We start from the raw sequence: 19803 nt of genomic DNA, 5'->3' as shown, positions 1-19803 counted from the left end.
AAAATTAACATGGTCTAAAATTCCATGATATTCTTCTTTTTGACTTTTATTACTTGTTACATCGTTTGCCAGTTTTTTATCTACTAATCTGAAAATCTTGTACATATTTTCCATAGTATATGCTGTTGTAAGCAATTTATTCTTTTTATTAAATATTTTTGCAGTATTATTTTCCATAATAATTTTATTATCATTTGTTATTTTACCAACACTCATTGGATTTTAATTCATTTTTTTACATACCAAAAGTTTTTAATGTGGACTCTTTTAATCTTCTCATTTAGTTTGAATGATAAAATTATATTTTTTATTTTTGTTACTTTCAAATTTTTTCCATCACCTATTTTAACATTGACTAGATTTTGTAGATTTATATTTTCGGAAAAATAATTTAAGTTATTAATTATATGATTAGGCCAACCACTATCCAAAAACCGTTCAACATCATTACTACAATTATTTGCTTTCGCAATTGGCAAGATTTTAATTCCTACTAATGCTTACATTGTTATCTAAAATTGTACAAAATTAGTTTTTGTTAGTACTTTCATTTTCTCCATCCCTTATACCATAATTGGCACTGTTATCTTAATAATGTTGTTGTTGCCAATGTTGATTTCTCCACTGTTGATATCCACCACGACCACGCTGTGCTCTGCCATGGCCTCTGTAATTGTTGTGAAAGTTTTGCTGCTGTTGGTTCCCGAACTGATCTCGTGCTCCTCCTCGCTGTTGATTATTTCTTCCTCTGTTTACATTTAAAACACGAGTCCACGATGCTTTTGATGTATTTTGTCGTTGATTACAGTTGTTATTATAATTTTAATTTTGAAAATGTCCTGGCTTACCACACTTATAACAGTTTTTATTTTTTATCTTTTCCACTTTAAACACGCTTGAATTATAATTTTTATATTTATTTTTTCATGCTCGATTTTTTATCTCGTACATTTTAATTTTGTTTCTGACATATTCATCTGATTCTTCATCTTATTTAAAAACGTCTATTAAATCACCAATATGTTTCAATGCGAGAGGTCATGTTCGTAGTGAACAATTAACTTTTGCCTTTTCATGAACCATTGCTCCAGCATTTTTTAATTCAATGATTATCTTTTCAAATTCACTAAAAAAATCACTAGATCTTACAAAATCACTCAATTTGATTTTATCTAATTTATTTCTGACACATATTTGCAATGCTGTTGATTCTCTTAAGTACAACTCATTGAAGTTTTTAATAATATTATACGAGTTTGTTTCCTCATGTATTAATTTAAATTGATTTACTTTATATGTAATTCATCGCTTTTAAATCCTTTTCTTCCCAAGCTGATTCTGTTTTGTAGTGATTTATTGTTTCTCGTTTAATTACATCTTCACATTTCGTCAACCTCACATACATCGATATTCTCTTTTTCCATAAACTATAATTACTACCATCAAAAATTGGTAACATAAATTTTATATCATCCGCCATCTTGTCTTCTTATTTTTTGCTTGGACTACTTTGAATATGCACAGCACGTTTTTAAAATTTTTTAAAACATTTCTTCTCACGTTATCTCTGTCTTCCCTTTTCAACTCAAAAATTGCACTGTTTACATCTTTCAAGATTTTCTCGTTGTCGATCTGTTGAGTTCTTTCTTTCCCTTGTATATTTTCCATTTACTTATACTCAAACATCGCATTTACACTTCTTTCTTCTAAACATGTGCCAAACTTCCTCTCTCATAAAGCTTTTTAATCCTTTTGCATCTCAATAAATTTTCCACTAAAACACATGTAGAACACATCACTGCATACGTCTTACACAAATCTTTTTAATACTTCACATATTTTTTATTCATTTTTAATTTTACACTCTCAACTACAAGTGTTTGTCACGTGCCTCTGAAGAGACACGTGAAAAATTAAAAACAAGAACGCAACAGGCAACTCAAACCACGGACTGCTACCTTGTTAAAAACAAATAAGCCTGGAAAAATAAATACTTAATACTTTATAACATGTTCTATAATAGACTTAAATTTGATAATAATAATACTCTATGTATTACATGAGGCATCTTACCCCAACAACGGTTATCTATACAGTGAATATACGTATCGTCATCAAACATGTATCAATTACGCGACTCAAGAGCTTCTACGCATGCTCAATGCCTAGCGGCTCAGCGCTGTGCACGTAATTTCAAATTTATTTAAATTCTAACAAAAACAATTAATTACTATCCAAAATAGATATTAAAATGACGTTAATTACATTTTACGTGTTTTTAAAAATATTTTTAAGAATTTTTTGGGATCATAGAAGCTTTGTCCCATATAATCAAATCTATTTTTCTTAAGATTTTTTCTTTACATTCAAATTTCAAAAACAAACTTTATGTATTGTTCAAGTCTATTAGGAAACAAAATGTTTTATGACTCGTTGTTCTTGTTAAAAGTAACATCGATTCTGCACATACGAGATTGACTTAATGGTACTATTAATATGCACATATCTTTACCAATAAAGGGTATAAAAAAAATATTTTGAATTTTCATAAGTCATAAGATTTTTGGTCAAATTTACGGTTAGTCTGGTTTTTCGATCACATTGACGCATTTGCTTTTGATCCAGCAGCAATGTTAGACCATGGTAATGCCACGTGATCAGATGGTGCTACTGGAAACGGGTACAAAATATTGCACGTACTCCATGGCTAGAGAGAACAACTATAGTTTCATTGTTTTTATTACTTGTTTTGATATTCTCATCTTTACTTTACATCAGGGCTTATTAGAATCCCGTACAACAACAATAAAGTTAAGTAGAAAGAACACTTCTTTCCAGATACAGTATGGAACCTATCAAATGATTAAAAATAATTTACTACATTAATTTCGTTGGATTTTCCACAAATCCTTTACCGATTTCTGAGGTTAGAAACCAGATAAGAAATTGTCTCTTAAATTTATAAGAAATAAATAAACGCTCAAATAATATTTACGCTCTGCGCGCCAAGCTCATATTTCTAGTTTAAAATTGATTAAATTTTCTAATTTTTTTCATTTTTCACCTTTTGTCGTTAAATAGAAGCCTGATCAAAAATATTAACGAGTTAAATTCTAAGATTAAATATTAAAACATTATATATTTTACAATTTCAGCAATACTTCGGACAAATTTATCATTTATCGTGTGGTCTTTTCGTGCTCTGCGTGCCATCACCATCAAGAAAAAATTGGATAAAGTAACTTAAAATGACTATATACTTATTAATTATTAAATAATACATTACATTATAGAAAAATGCTATTCAAAATTATTTCATGATATATTGACAAACATATTTACTACAAAATTATTTAAAAAATTATTTTTCTTCATACATAAGATTTATTTAAAAAAAGACATTCAGTATGAAAGTGCTGAGAACATAGATATTTATGAATTTTAGACATACCCACTAAAATAAGAACATAGTGTAGAAAAATTTAAACGTACTGTATTTCGATATACCATAATGTTATTCGATATACCATCAAGACTATCCACCTTATATCGACTGTTGATTAAAAAGTTTTTATTTATAGTTAAATTAATCGTTGTTTAGATAAAAACTGATGAAACAGAAGGAACACAACTTGCAGTTATCGTACAGCAAAGGTGAGGTGTTGATAAATATGAAAGTACCAGGTATCTAAGAAAAATTCTAATTATTTAATGAAGGGGGTAAGGGAATGAGCTTCTCTTGTTTCCTTCATAAAGTTCTCTTACAAAAAACTAAAAGTTCATTTGGGTTAGTTTGAAGGAGCTGTTAAGGCAAGTAATCTATATTGACCCTACGATGAAGTATCTTTAAAATCAAATTTTTTCTTGATATAGCACTATTCGTCATACTCCTTACTACTTATAGGCACTGCAATGGCTCCTCCTCAAGAAGTATTGTGTGGTAAAAAAGCACATTTAAAAATTCACAGAGGTGCTTGCCCAAAAAAGTCGCACAAGCTGGAAATTGAACCACAGTCTCCCTTGTACCGACCAATAATTTAGCCAACTGAGTCACTACGCGCTCACTGACAATACATTTCAAGTTTTTGTAGGCAGACGAAAGGGAGAGCTGTAAAGTGGGTAAATCACCCTATATGCACCCTTTTAAAACATATTTCACTGTAACAGGATATTTGGACGTTTTCTGAAAATATTTGAAGTTTCGATGGGAGCACGGTACGTGGGAAAGGCCACTAAATTTGTGAGAAAGGGCTGTGGAGGGGTAGTAAGGTCATGGAATGGCTTACTGATTTTTGTTGGGTTTAATTCACAGAGAAGTATATGTATAGCTAAATACTTCATACGCATAGTTAAAATATGTATTATATCATTACTGTTGGCATGTACGACTTTTCAATAGGCAGTATATATAGTGTGTAAGACAGCGCCACAGGCAAGGTGATACTTGCGGGCCCTATAGTCAGTACAGTGTAAGCTACCGTGCCTTCTACACCTCTCGTCAGCTCTCTTTATTGTCTTTGTCAGTTTTGTCAGTAGTAAGTCTGTAAACTGTATCAAGTCAGGTGTATTTTACGTCGGTCGGCAGATAAATTAAATAAACGTTTTGTCTTTCTATAAAATACTCGTTTTTATTTCGCGCACCCCTTTACTCACACCTCTTCAGGTTACGGGCCTCAGACTCACATCACCGCGCGTGATCTCTTCTTTGTTTTTTTTATGTGGGTGAGTGTGACAAAAGGGAGGATGGCGGAAAGGGCTAAGACAGCAAAGGATGGACACGAGAGTCTGATCGAGGAAGCGGCCGAGAGCGTGACCCCTGGTGACCAGGCTGAGTCCGTTGTTGACCAGGCATTGTTGACGCCGGTTGAGGATAGGGGAGAAACTCTGGACGTCGGAACCGAGATCAGCGACGAGCAAACTATCGATGCTCTGTCGATTATATGTCGGGGAATTTCATCCCAAGTCAAGTCAGAGGGGAGAAAACAAGCTGCCATCTTGTTGGTGGATAAAAGGGGAATAATGGCATGTGTCGGGCAAACGGATATTTCTGCCAAAGGTTACCTGATCGGTGACGATTACAAATACATCGTTGAACTTCTTTGTAAAAAGAGAGGCGAAGTGACGTTGCAAAAAAATTTATTCAGGGAAGACGGGGAAAGCGAGGAACCTGCTCGTGATAAACCCAGGTTATTTAAAAAGTCGGTCGATGTGTTTATGTCAGATGAGAAAAAGTCCGAAATGTCCGAAGTCTGAAACTTTGATGAGATAAATGTAGACAGTGAAAATCTTTGGCAGAAATTATGCAGAAACGAGTCTGTACACAAAGCAGCCCCCTCTTCCCTGTCACGCACACCAGAAAATACCCAACTTAAAGTAAAAAATAAAAAAAAAAAAAAACAAACCAGGGGGGATAAATGGGTCATGGGACCCACGGTAAGAACGAAGTTCTTTAAACATGAGATGAGTATAGACACAATTTCTCAGGTAACAAGGGGGTCGCCAGATCCACAGGAAGAACGAAGCTCTGTAAACGTTAGTACTGCATTCATGTTGTTTACTAAAACAAACACTTGAAAAACGAATAAAAAAAAAAAAAAAAAAAAAAATAGTTTACTACTCACGATGGTTGAACTTCTTGAGAACGTCGTGCATAAATACAGTACTCACGAAGTTCAACCATCGTGAGTAGTAAACTATTTTATTTTTTTATTTTTTTTTATTCGTTTTTCAAGTGTTTGTTTTAGTAAACAACATGAATGCAGTACTAACGTTTACAGAGCTTCGTTCTTCCTGTGGATCTGGCGACCCCCTTGTTACCTGAGAAATTGTGTCTATACTCATCTCGTGTTTAAAGAACTTCGTTCTTACCGTGGGTTCCATGACCCATTTATCCCCCTTGGTTTGTTGTTTTTTTTTTTTTTATTATTTTTTTTTTTTCTTTATTTCTTGTTTTATTTTTTTTTGTATTTCTTGTTTTTTTTTTTTCATTTCTTATTTTATCACATTTTTTTTAAATTTTTTCTTTATTCCTTGTTTTATTTTTGTTTTTCCATTTCTTCTTTTATTTTTTTTCATATTTTATTTTAATATATTTTTTTTCATTTTTTTGTATTTCCTTTATTTAATTTTTTTTATATTTTCACATTTAATCTTTTTTTTTCATTTACGTTTTTTTTTTTTTTTTTAATTTATATAAATATGTGACATTGTAACAAAATTAGTTAGTCGAATCCAAAATCTTAAAAACCATTGATACATTGTGCAACTCTATTGTATGTGTTTATTTTAATAATTTATTCATAAATAATTTATTTATAACAGTTATTATTAGCATTACTGTAATGCCAACAAAAACCTCAGGTTTAATAAAAATCGGTCGGTATTTTATGCATCAAATGCATAAAATACAAATGTTGAATGCGTAATAACGCTTCTTATTATGTTTAATCTGTATAACCATATTTATGCTAATTAAATTTTTTTTTTTTTTTTTTTGAACACAAATGCACAATTTATGATGAATTAATTGTAGTATCAGTGAATGCATATAAAAATGGAATATTATAGTTACGAACCGCACGACAAGTACAAGAAACCGAATTTCTAAAGTCGGCAGCGCTCGTAGCAGAGTGGGTAAGGTACTGGACTCATATGCAGGAGGTCGAGGGTTCAAATCTCTTTATTGGAAAATTTTTTTTTTTTTTTTTTTTTTTTTTTTTTTTTTTTTTTTCTAAGAATTGTAAAAGAAAAAAATTCTTAGTGAAATCAAAGTTATTGTGAGAAAATAAAATTGTAATTGGTTAGAAAATTAATTGCTTGGAAGTGTGAAAAGGGAATGGTGAATAAAGGTGTGCAGAAGAGTAACACAGCACGGTTGGCAGATATACATATATAGTGGGGAGAGGGGAAGTGTATGGAGAACAGTAGGTGTGGGGAATGGGGTAAGGTGGGAAACTTGAAAGGAAGAGACTTTGGGTGAAAACACTTGCGTTTCAAAAAAAAAAAATCTGTCGGTTTTAAAATTCCAGCCCCCCGAGTAACGCGACATGAAGAACTTCGTTCTAAAAAAGTGCAAACCATTGAAAACAAACAAAAATGGATAAACGTCAGCAAAACGAAATTGCATATGGCAGATAAACAGAAAAATGAAGATTTTTCAGAAAACATCATGCTGGCTAGGTTCGACTCAATGATGACCACGATTAGTCAGATGATCGAAAGGCAGAAGAGAGCAAACGAGGAGGCAAGGAAGGCAGAGGAAGAATGGGCAAGGAAGGCAGAGGAAGAAAGGCAGGAGGTTGGGAGAACAAGGGAGGAGATAATTTTGGTCATACGCAATTTTGACCAGAAGTTGTCCTGGTTGGGCGAGCGGGTGAACAGGGTCAAATCATCTGAGGCCCAATCGTCAACCAGGGCACCCCTGCAGTCATCAACTTCTTGCAACGACAGAACACGGGTGAGTCTACAAGACAAATTGAAAACATTCTTGAATGACACAAAAAATAAAAATTCATCTAAAGGCAGCGTGGAACTTCTCGCGACAACCATCAATAAAATACATAAATTCGGCCGTAATACTCAACACATATGCAATTATCATCTGTCTAAAGATATGAAGTTCGAAGTTGTTCTCGACAGATTTAAGTCTGAACTCCGGTCTGAAGGATTACTATGTGTCGTTGATCCTTCGATTAAAAATACGGAATTTTTTTAACAAAGTCATGATCAAGGAAGACAAATTAAAAGTCAGAGTTATTTTATTAAGTAGAGTAACGGAAAAACATCATTTAAGAACTTTTCGTTTGCAAGATCCGGTTGCAATATTGGAAAGTCTGAAAGAACTTAAGAAGGGGGAGATACCCCTTACAACGGCCACGATTCGTAAAAAATTGCATAAAATTAAATTTTACAAAGGGAAAGAATCTACCTAGCGTGCAGGTGACAGACTTCACGCTTAAAATGCAAAGCAGAGATGGAAAGGGTATGACATATGAAAACTTTATGTTGTACATGTTAAAGGTTAAGTCATAAGGCCTAGCAGGAGCCACTGGAGGTCGCCCCACGAGGGCAGCTTTGACTGCATCTTGGCCCCAGAACCGCCTCCACTGCTTTAACTGTGATAACTGGGATCATATGGCTGACAAGTGTCCAAAGGCAGGTACTGGACTCAGGAAGTGCTACACGTGTGGCACGTTCATGCATGACATCCCAGCTTACAAGAGATGCAGCCCGAGATGTGGTGAGCAAAATAAGTCTGATTCATGGGATTTTAAGAGGCAGGGCCGTGGAAGTCGAGGAAATCGAGGTATCCGCGGCGGTGGCCATGGCAGTGGCCGAGGCCGCTCTATTCCCGAAACTTTGGACAGAAAAGGGACTCTAGCAACGTCAGGGACGAAAAAGATTCCAAAATGCAGTAAGTTTCTGACCAGAGCCGGGAGATGAAGGAAAAACAAAATTCTTCAGGGCAAATAAAGGTGAGTCTCTGACGTTGATCGAGCCCCCAATACTCTGTTTTCAAACTCTGTAGGTTGGGTAAATAATTCAGAATCGGATGGAGAAAATAAGATTAAATTTGTCGCTGATTCGGAAGTGACTGATCACTTTGCAGAGTCAGAAAAATTCTTTACAAATATTGGCAGAAACAAAATTAGTAAAATAAAATGTGCAAACTCAGACTCATTCACAGACTTGAAAACGGAGGAAGTGGGAAACTTGTTGCTTGAGAATTGCAATAACGACGTTCAGTGGAAGGGTGTCGTGTATGCTCGTGACTTGATCAGGAATTTATTGTCGCTACGGAAATTTGCTGATGTGGGCTCGTCAATGTATTTAGATGACAAGGAGATTAGTATTTTCGATCCTAATACTAAAAATGTATGGATATCGGGAATATATGAAAAACTCTATTGGATGGTTGAATTTGTTAAGTCAGACAACAAAAGAATGAAAGTCTTGACGGCTGAGTCAAAAGCACACACTATTCCTGAAAATTCAACTGCAGATATAAAATCAAATAATGAGTCGGAAAATTTAGAGAGCTAGCTCGGTAAGTTGAATAATGACAGGTTTGAAGATGTATTTTTAATAAATGACAGAAAATTTCATAAAGTCGGAAAAGTTCTGACCGAAGAAATAAAAGACATTCAAAGTCCGTTTAGCGAAAATTATAAAAAATTTAAAGATAACAACGGAGCCATGCTGTGGCATGTCAGACTGGGCCATGCTTCGTTGGTGTATCCAAGAGAACTGCAGAAAAACTATCCAGAAGTAAAAAGTCTGAAAGAAGCCGTATTTGATGATGTTATTAAGACTTGTGATGTGTGTTTAAGAACAAAATCCCAAAAACTACCTTTCCCTTCGGTACGCGAACGAGCATCCCAACCCCTGCAAATAATTCATTCAGATACAATAAGAATTATTAGTCCACCCTCTTACCCAAAAAGATACAGATTTAGTTCGGTATTTATTGATGATTATTCCAAGTTTGCAATCGCTTACCCGATGAAAAACAAAAGTGATACGAGAGAATGTTTAGATAATTTTGTAAAAGGCTGTAGAAATCTTCTCGGGTTTGAAGCTAAAGTGTGTTATGTAAGGCCTAATCAGGGTACCGAGTACACGGGAGGCTCCATGCGAAAAATATTAAATGACTTTGGAGCTGAACTCCAACTGAGTTGTCCGGATACCCCTAAACATAATAGTAAGAAAGGCTGAACAAAACAATTCAGATGAAAGTCCAAGCTCTGATATGTGATTCGGGACTCACGGAAAACATGTGGGACTTGGCACTAAACGCAGCTGTATTTGCGTGCAATTGTATTCCGCATCGCTCAATTAACATGGAAATCCCTTTCATAAAGCTGGCTACGAATAAAAAGACAGACCTAAGTCAGATGAAAAGATTCGGCTGCATCGCGTATTTGAGAGTTCAAAGAAACACTGAAACTAAATTCCAAGCAAAAGGGAAACAAGCAGTTATGGTAGGATACACGCTGACAGGTTATCGTCTGCTTTGTCCGGACGAAGGAATGTTTTATGAAAGTCGGGACGTCAGATTTAACGAGAGTTTTGTGTATGGAGACCTTTTTGGTAAAAATTGAATTAAAAACTGGGTAAATGTGACTGTAGATATTAAATTAGACGAGTGGTTTTTAAAATTTGAAAAGGAAAGAGAAGAGACAGTGTCATTGGAGGAAGCGCCCCCGGTGGTACAACGGAAAAGAGGAAGGCCGAAAAGACTAATAGAAACAAAGGAGGCCAACTTGGTCCAAGAAAGTCGTGTTAAAGACGTCAGCTTTACGGGCTTAGCTCTCGGGGAAGAGTAACAAAAGACCTCATTTTTAAGAACGGTGATACTGAAACGTCAGGAGATAATACTGTTTATGCGGAAGATCTAGTGTACCACTATTTGCTGGCAGAAATAAATAAAGATCCAGCTTCATATAAAAAAGCAATGAAGGCTGTGGATAAAGAAGGCTGAAATCAAGCTATCCAAAAAGATGGCAAAGACCTTGACTCAATGGCAAAGAATCAAGTCTGGAAATTGGTAAACAGACCTGCAGGACTGGTAAATAGTAAATGTCCGAATATCATTGATTCCCGTTGGGTTCTTAAGAAAAAGGTTGATGCTCAAGGATGTGAGAAACACAAAGCACGGCTGGTAATACGGGGTTTTAAATATAAAAATGAGTATGATTCTACGGAGATTCACACCCCGGTGTCAAGACTGACTTTAATAAGAACTGCTTTGGCTGTAATCAATAAATCAAATTTGGATACATGTCAGCTTGACGTTAAAACGGCATTTTTAAATGGTACTTTTGACGACGAGATATATATGGAGTTACCAGAAGGATTGGTCTGTTCCGATCTGGAAAAACAGAGCAAGGTGTGCCAGCTTCAGAAGCCCTCTACTACCTTAAAGTTAGTCCGAAAAAATTGCGTGAAAGATTCTCGGAGGCTGCAACGAAAATAGGTCTAAGATCTCACATCTTTAAACATTGCCTGTTTACTTGGCATGAGGCAGATAAAATTCTGATGTCTCTATGTTGATGACATGCTTATAGCAACTCATAATACTGGCAAATTGAAGTCTATGAAGGAAAGACTGCAAAGTGAGTTTGAAATGACTAATCTAGGAGAAGTTAAATCGTTTTTAGGCATTAAAGTCAGAAGAGACAGAGAAAACCTAGTTCCAACTTTAACTCAGACCAATTACATAAATAAGATACTTAAAAAGTTTGGGTTTGATAATTCTAAGCCAGTGAAAACTCCTATTATCACAGGTCACGTTTTAAATCAACAAAGAAAACAAAGAGAGCAATCAGAAAGGCAGATTGACTTGAATGAGTCCAGATCGACTGAAAGCCTTCCCTACCGGAAGGCTGTTGGAAGCTTATTATATGCTGCCAATACTGTACGTCCGGATATAAGCTATGCAGTGAATGTGCTGAGCAGGCATCAAATAAGTCTGACGAACGAAGACTGGAATATAGTTAAAAAAGTGTTTCAGTATCTGGCAGGGACCAAATCTTATGGTTGAAGATATTGTGGAAGGCAGCAAGAGCTGGAAGCATTCTCCGATGCCAGTTTTGACGACTGCAAAGGGTTTCTAACCAAAAGTGGTTACGTGATTAAAATCTTTGGAGACTCAGTGGCATGGAGAACTCACAAACAAATGTATGTGTCTTTGTCAACATGTTGGGCAGAGTATGTGTCACTGAGTGAGGCATGTGGAGAACTGATGGCAGTTGATAATTCAATTGAAATCATACTGAATAAAACTTTGGGTTTGGCAGATCTATAGTGCGACAATAAGACAGCTGAGCCAAATTCTAAAATTATAGGCAGTGGTAAATTAAGACATATGACAGAAATTCATGAGCATTATGTTAAAGAATGTGTAAATTATGGTAGAGTAAACGGCAGATGGCTGAATGCTAAAGAACAGATGGCCGATATATTCACAAAACCTCTACCGATCGAGCTCCATGAAAAATTTTCTAGCAGAATCGTGAACAGCTTCGCGACTCTGATCGGTAACTAATAAGTTGTCTCTGTTTTAGTTAAGCGATGAAAGAGCCATAGACTGACTTATAGACTACTTAGGTGCATGTCCAGAGCCGTGGAGCCGAGTAAAGAACACACATTTATTCATTTATTTTATAAAAAAAAAAAAAAAAAATAAAAACAATTGTTCTTTGTATCTATTTTGACTTATAATTTTTAAATATACTTAGCTATCTTAAGTCGGGAGGAAGTGTTGACATATACGACTTCTATAGGCAGTATATATAGATATACAGCATGATATGTAACGGTGGCATTTTCCAAGAACCGCGTGTGGAGCGATTTTTTCTGACGCGAACCTCGTTGGAATTAATTTTTTAGGGCAAATAGCTTTTAAATAGGAGCCGATTGTAAATACGTTTTAAACTACCCCTAAATGGGGTTGAAAGGCTATAGCGAGCCCGCATGTACTCACGACGTCTTCACATTGTTATTGGAGCTAAGTCAGTGAGCAGTGAGAACTATATCCATGTGGGCACGCAAGAGCGTCAGCTACTGCTAATAACTTGACGGTTGGATGTAAAAATTTTTACCTTAAGGTAAATATTGTCTGCTCCTTATGTCGTCAGTTGTTTATGCACGCGCTTACTGTCTTTCTCACTCTCATGTTGGACAAAAACATCTTTAAATTTTTATACTTAAGTAATGTTACCTCAAATCAAAGTAAAATACCATATCAGTAGGGATTTTTCCACTCTACACGACAGTATTTTTGCAAAAATAGTCAACCTCTCGGTCAAAAATATTGTTAGGTATGTTTTGCTTACGTTCCCGGGTATGTCGTCTGTACACGATTTAGAACGAGTCCATTCATAAATTGCAATAATCAAAGTATATAAGTACCCGGTAAGTTCGCGGGAAGTACCCGAGGAAGTGCCCAGGAAGTACCCGCCAAGTGCCTGGGAAGTACCCGGAAAGTGTCGGAGGAAGTGCCCAGGAAGTACACGCCAAGTACCCGGGAAGTACCCGCCAAGTACATGGTAAGTGCCCGGAAAGTACCCGAGGAAGTGCCCGAGGAAGTGCCTGGAAAGTACCCGCCAAGTGCCCGGGAAGTAACCGGGAAGTGCCCGAGAAGTACCCACCAAGTACAATACAGTCGGGTTCTTCCCGGGTACTTGCCGGGCACTTCCTCGGGTACTTCCTAGGAACTTGGTATGTACTTCCTGGTCACTTCCTTGGGTACTTCCCGGGTACTTGGCATGCACTTGCCAAGCACTTCCTCGGGTACTTCTCGGGCACTTGGCGGGTACTTCCCGGGCACTTCCTTGGGTACTTCCCCGGTACTTGTCGGGTACTTGGCATGCACTTGCTGGGTACGTTCCGGGTACTTGGTGGGTACTTTCCAGGCACTTGGTGGGAACTTAGTATAATTAAATTTATTTTATGTATGTTGTAAACTATTTATTACTAGCAGCCCCCCGTCTCGGCTTCGCCCGAGACTTACTAAATAAAACACCGTAGTGTGTTGACATGTAATGTGAAACATTTTTAGTTAGAAAATTTTACACACATTCCCGATACATCTCAGAACAAAAATCTTCTTATTAAAAACATATTTTTTCGGAATCCATATAGTTTATTTGGTCAAATAATAAGGTGTAAAAATTCAAAAAAATAATTATGCTGAAAATTTCTGCTATAAAATAATCGATGGCTATAAGAAGTTGTTGATTTAGTTTCTTCTGTGTAATTCACGAAAAGGGCCATTTTTTAAATCTGTTAAGATTTTAAGCCCCCAAAAAATTTATATTAAAAAAAAATTGTTTTTTCTCATATCTCACAATTTTATTACCAGAGCAACAAAGTCCTGGACCTTAAACCCAACATTTTTATTGCCACAAAAACACAAATACATTTTCTACTCATTAAAAAATCTGAAGTAGGATCTTTAAAGATTTCAGAGATTGCTGTGAGGGTACAATGAAAAGCTGATCTCTCACGTAATGGACTCTTTAGTTGACGATTTTGACGCTACTGTTTCAATCTCGATAAATTTTCTGCGTCAGTTTCTTGACGCCTCGAATTGTATTCATTAGATACATTTGAGGTTTTCTTTCCAATACACCCTTTTGCGACTATTGGTATGCTTACGACTTTTATGACCCCTAAAGGCTATTTTCAGTCAACTTTGTTAATTTTAATACATTTGTTGGCAAGGTAGTTCGACGTTTGATGGCCCTAAAAAAGACCGGTGAGCTTCTTAAGTTAACTCTTTCTTGACTGCAGTTAATAGTAATTGTGACTGCCTGGATACCTCAGGGTGATCTTCTCTGGCTTACTGTTGAAGACCCAGACTGGTTAGGAGAAAAATTACAAAGTCCGAAGCTTTGGGGGTAGTTTTAGTGCTCTTTCCCAACGTCTCCCGGTATAACGTCGAAGACGTTGGTGTCTAAAGCACCTTTTTTATTTGCAGATTCAGTTGTTTTAGTGATCTTAGATGGGGATATTGGTTAGTGATACTTGTCCAGTGGAGGCTGTCCTGTTGGCTTAAGTTTTTTTTCCTTTATAGCTGTTATAGGTTTGCCCAACGCAGACCTTGGAGAGGATCAGTGATTCCTGGTTGAATGCTGAGAGTCGAGAGGGTAATACATACGGGGTCGTCGGTCACCGGGTTTTTCAGCCTTGCGAAGAACAACTCCGCAGGTGACGTCTGCTAGTGAATGGCTGACTTGGTTAAATAGTGCCCGTCTTTAGTTAATATAGTCTTTTAGTCGACGAATCGCTTCTGAAAATGGTAATTAAAATGTATTTGTTGGCAAGGTAGTTTAGACTTAGGTGGCCCCTAAAAAGAACCGATAAAATTGATGGTTTAGTAGGGAACGTAAATACTTATAATGGCCCTAAAAAGCGCCAGTGGTGAAACTTTCAGGCTATCCTTTATTATTATTCCTGATGATGAAGAGCTGGCTACGGGTTGCTTGATTCTTACCCTGGGAGTCTCGATGTATGGAGACTGTGATGGAGGGAGGTACGCCGCTGACCAAAGAATATCTCGTCTCAGGTCGTTCCCCGGATAACCAACTGCTCAATTGCTCATCTTTAGACGGAAACATGTGGGTAAGCGCGTTAGGGAACGCGACGACCAAGAAAGTAGCCGTCGTGGCTTCCCGTGCCCCTCAGAGCTGTTTTCCCTTGCTTACATTTGTAGCCACAAATTCTCTAACCACACCAAGTGGCAGTGTTGCGATATACCCAAGACTTCTCTTGGGTGCTCTTGGCTAGTAGCGCAAGCGCAGAAAAACCATGCTCTTACTCTCACTGGGCAGGTAGGAGTAGGGGAGCCCTCCTACCTAGCCTTTAACTTAAGCCCCGCCCACTTGTCACAACTTAAATACTACTTTTGACCCTAGGTTCTCGTAGCTCTCAATGGTCGAGTGGACTAAGAGTTTTGCGCTCGCTTGACTCGTAGCTAGGTACTCTTCGATTCCTGACCATGACGTTTTTTTTTTTTATTATTATTATTAATATTATTATTACTATTATTTCTATTATTATTAGTGTTATTATTATTATTATTATTATTATTATTATTATTATTATTATTATTAATATGAATTATTAGAGCCGTAATTAAATGCGCAATAAAAATATTAAAATTAGCAGATACTCTTTCCTCACCACCTTGCGGTAAGTATCGGAGCACGTTTTTTTTTTTTCAAGAAAAAATTAAGGAATAATTTAATTACTAAGAAAAGAATGATGAAGCTATGACTCAAACTAAAAATACATTCGAAAAATTAAGTAACTTTAAAAAGATTTATTAATAAATGATCAGTTTTTTAGAAATAAAATTCATTCACTTAGCGCGATTTGTTTTATTTTCCAATTGAAAGTATTAATCCAATCAGTTTTAAAATTTCTAAAGAACATCTTGAACTATTTAACTCTAAAATGTATAAACGCGACTCAACAGACGATCCAGAAATTAAATTTCAAGGCAACTTGTAATTAGTTAGGTGTTTCAAAATTTTTTTAACTTCATACTAATTTAGTTTAAAATGGCTCCTATAATTTGTGTATTTCATGCAAAATTAATTCTTAGCTATTTTTACGATAAAGTGCAAGATTTAATATTTAATTTTTTATTTTTAGAGCTACAGTTTTAAATATTTAGAGTCTGTGAAATTATTGCTTTGTTTTGTATCGATTGCAATTTAATTAAAAAAGTTATATTTAGATAAGAAATTACATTAATTTTAATTACATGTAATAAATTTCATTCATTTATTTATTTATTGTGTACATAGTATACGTCTATTTGAAAAAGTTTAAATTAGTCATTAGATTTGTGTCACTTTACAGTATTATTGAAAAACCTAAGATTTTTTTGTTACTATCCAAATAAGTTCACTTAAGGGATATTTCATTAAATCCTGTATTATAAATGTTCGTATAAAATAGTTATTGTTTATCAGAGTAACGTTGATAGTCACTTAAAGAAGACTGCTTAGAATTGCAGTAATTTATTTATTTGTTAAAATTATTAATTTGATATTTTATGTAGATTTCTGAATTGATGATTGCTTTAAAGTAGATTATAACTTATCAGTTTTGAAATTAAGTTTAATTATTCTGTTCTTAATTTTGTTTGAATTAAGTGTTTTTTAAGATATTCATTCAGACATCATCAATAGTGGAATAGGCCTATGTGGGATACCACTAAGAAAAAAAATTACGGTAGTAATAAATATTTTTTTATTAGTCCAGTTTATTCATTTTTTATTTTTTTTTGTAAACTTAGTTGATTCCGAAAAAATGATAATTTATAAATAAATCTTTTTTAAGTTACTTAATTTTTCGAATGTATTTTTAGTTTGAGTCATAGCTTCATCATTCTTTTCTTAGTAATTAAATTATTCCTTAATTTTTTCTTGAAAAAAAAAAAAATGCGCCCCGATACTTACCGCAAGGTGGTGAGGAAAGAATATCTGCTAATTTTAGTATTTTTATTGCGCATTTAATTACGGCTCTAATAATTCATATTAATAATAATAATAATAATAATAATAATAATAATAATGACACTAATAATAATATAAATAATAGTAATGATAATATTAATAATAATAATAAAAAAAAACGTCATGGTCAGGAATCAAAGAGTACCTAGCTACGAGTCAAGCGAGCGCAAAACTCTTAGTCCGCTCGACCATTGAGAGCTACGAGAACCTGGGGTCAAAAGTAGTATTTAAGTTGTGAGAAGTGGGCGGGGCTTAAGTTAAAGGCTAGGTAGGGGGGCTCCCCTACTTCTACCTGCCCAGTGAGAGAAAGAGCATGGTTCTTCTGCGCTTGCGCTACTAGCCAAGAGCACCCAAGAGAAGTCTTGGGTATATCGCAACACTGTCAAGTGGAACGGTGGGACTGCCACACAACTCTGAATAGTTGGTGCAGATTGTGCTCTGGCTAGATATGTCTCCTAGTAATTCTGGCAGAGACGGCATCGGTTGGAAGTAATTTATTTTTCTTTAATTGCACTCGTCGAGATTCAGGGTGAAGGGACACTTAGGTCCCTGCCCCCTTAGAGAAGAGTGTCGTCCGTAACCGGGATGTCCAGCTGCAGGAATATCATCAGCGTTCTCTGAACAGCTTGTTGAGCCGCCCAAGCTCGACTATACCACTATCGATACGCCCTGGCCTATTATAACCACACTTATTTAATTATGTTGCAGGTAGCTACGATTTTATGTTGACGCCACCTAGCGGATTTTACTGAACTAAAGTGAAAAGCTGGCGTATTTTTGCAAAACTTTGAGCTCATTTATTGCTATTGTTATTAAATTTTTTATGATAAAAACTATACTAAAACCATCTAGGAAGTATCATGAATCAGTGTGCAAAATTTCAGCAAAATCGGTTCAGTAGTTTTCGCGGTTAGCGATTACAACGGTTTTAGCGACTTTGCTTTATATATTAGTAAGATTCTCAATGCGTCAGTTTCTATTAATGGTTAAGTTTTAATTAAATAAAGATGTACATCAAACAAACATTTCATTAACGTGACATTTTAAAATTATTATTCAATACACTGTAAAGTTTATGATTTTTTTGAATAGATGTTCTATAATTTTTGTTGAAATAATTAGATAGTATTTAGAGCATTTTCAAACGTATTATTTTAAAGTATGTAAATTTAGATGATAAATAAATGATTTTTATGAGCAATAATAACTGTTATATACTTTGATTATTGCAATTAATGAATGGACTCGTTCTAAATCGTGTACAGACGACATACCCGGGAACGTAAGCAAGACATACCTAACAACAATATTTTTGACCGAGAGGTCGACTATTTTTGCAAAATTACTATCGTGTAGAGTGAAAAAATCCCTACTGATATGGTATTTTACTTTTATTTGAGGTAACATTACTTAAGTATAAAAATTTAAAGATGTTTTTGTCCAACATGAGAGTGAGAAAGACAGTAAGCACGTGGATAAACAACTGACGACATAAGAAGCAGACAAAATTCACCTTAAGGTAAAAATTTTTACATCCAACCTTCAAGATACCAGCAGTAGCTGACGCTCTTGCGTGTGCACATGGATATAGTTCTCACTGCTCACCGACTAAGCTCCAATAACAATGTGGAAACGTCGTCAGTTCATGCGGGCGCGCTATAGCCTTCTAACCCCATTTAGGGGTAGTTTGGAACGTATTTTCAATTGGCTTTCATTTAAAAGCTATTTGCCCTAAAAAATTCATTCCAACGGGGTTCGCGTCAGAAAAAATCGCTCTACACGCGGTTTTCAGGGAAATGCCACCGTTACATATCATGCTGTATAGTGTGTAAGACAGCGCCACAGGCAAGGTGATACTTGCGGGCCCTACAGTCAGTACAGTGTGAGCTACCGTGCTTTCTACACCTCTTGTCAGCTTTCTTTATTGTCTTTGTCAGTTTTGTCAGTAGTAAGTCTGTAAAATTTATCAAATCAGTTGTTTTTTACGTCGGTCGGCAGTTAAATTAAATAAATGTTTTTTCTTTCTATAAAATACTCGTTTTTATTTCGCGCACCCCCCTTACTCACACCTCTTCAATTACATATAGACTCAGAAACATGCACTACAACATTCAGGAAGATGCCCATTTCGAAGACTTCTGCATCAAGAGAGAGACATAGCCTGAAAGAGAAGAAGCAAAATAAACCATCAGTTTTGATGCCAAAAAAACGCCTAAATACTACGACTGATAGATATATATCTCATTCAAAATCATTCTCTGAGTGTAAAGGTTATCACACACTGTAGTGACTCATCATAGATTTTATCATAGATGCTTAAGGTTCTTATGATGATAACGAACATTTAATTTTAACAGATGTTGCAGTGGTCTCCTCACAAAAAAATGTTGTTTAACATTGTAAGATCGAACCATCTTGCACTTAAAATCGTTTACCTAACATATACAAAAAAATTATAGCTGTAGTATGCTGAAAGTGCATGAAATCAAGTGGTGTTAGGGTCACATTATGATAAGTTTGTTTAAGTACTATTCTTAAACTCTATGTCAAATTCTCAAGAGTATTTTTTTTTGTACGGAAATGCTAAAGCCAAGTAAATTAGGTTCATAACAGCAAGTCAAATTTGCGATGTGTCGCAAATATATCCCTCAGTAAAAAAAACGTGCAAATAGAAACTCTTTTTCTGCTGGTCTCACACGTGCATAAACACGTTTCGCAAACAAACAGCTACTTTGTTCACTGCATAAAGCGTACCTAATAAAAGAATGGTTTA

This window comes from Copidosoma floridanum, unplaced genomic scaffold, assembly GCF_036245765.1.
Source record: "Copidosoma floridanum isolate Cflo_tuat_1 unplaced genomic scaffold, Cflo_Japanese_pri ptg000008l, whole genome shotgun sequence".
NCBI classification, from domain to species: Eukaryota; Metazoa; Arthropoda; class Insecta; order Hymenoptera; family Encyrtidae; genus Copidosoma; species Copidosoma floridanum.
The sequence above is the reverse complement of the archived record's forward strand: the minus strand, read 5'-3'. Positions refer to the sequence as shown.